The sequence below is a fragment of the Penaeus monodon genome, chromosome 20, assembly GCF_015228065.2.
Source record: "Penaeus monodon isolate SGIC_2016 chromosome 20, NSTDA_Pmon_1, whole genome shotgun sequence".
In the NCBI taxonomy this organism is placed as follows: domain Eukaryota; kingdom Metazoa; phylum Arthropoda; class Malacostraca; order Decapoda; family Penaeidae; genus Penaeus; species Penaeus monodon.
This window is the reverse complement of record NC_051405.1, coordinates 12794132-12794971: the sequence shown is the minus strand read 5'-3', so window position 1 is coordinate 12794971 and position 840 is coordinate 12794132.

Genomic DNA, 840 nt, shown 5'->3' with positions numbered 1-840 from the left:
TGTACCAACATCATAAACATAAACAGTAATACGGTGCTAACAACAGACACAACAGGGAGGAGACGAATATCCAGCTGAAATGCAACCCGGGTGTTTACAGCTAAAATAAAGAAAGCCATACTAACACCCCCTCTGCAGAATATGCCGCGGCCATCAATTTTTTTTCATAAAATACCGACAGTGTTGAAAATTTGAACAACAATAAGAAGTATCAATCGGGATTTTTTCTACATACAAAAATGATGATCAGAGATCTTGCTATAAATATGAACACTAGAAATACACACAAAAAGAGTAAAATCTAACAAATTGGAGTTCGTCGAAAAAAGGAAATATAAACACTGCCAATCAATCTCTTGAACAAAAGTCGTCCGTTAACCCAATCACAATCAGCCTTTGAAATGCTCCCAAAAAATAAAGGCTTCCACAGAACCTAACTTGGCCCAGTCCTGCAGAAATTGAATAAAAGGTCATTATCCAAGCGCGAGGGGAAGCTGCTGGATCTCTAACACCGTGATACACACCGTTTTTTCGAGCTTCTTCATCTCATTATCAACAGTATTGTTAACGTTTTTCCCTCTGAAATTAGCACAATCATTTTTTGCCATTATTAACCTTGTTTTACTTTACTCTGCTTCAGGTCAAGTTTACCTCTCATCTCCTCCCGACCTTAATCGCTATTTCCCCTAATTTCCTCCTCCACCTCCTTCCTATTTTCTTTTCTCTCCTTCACCTCCCCTTCTCCCATTCCCTCACCATACACCCCAATCCTCTCTCAATCCTCCCCCTTTTTCCAATCTTTCCCTCACCTTCACTCCCTCATTTCCTTTAAATCATATC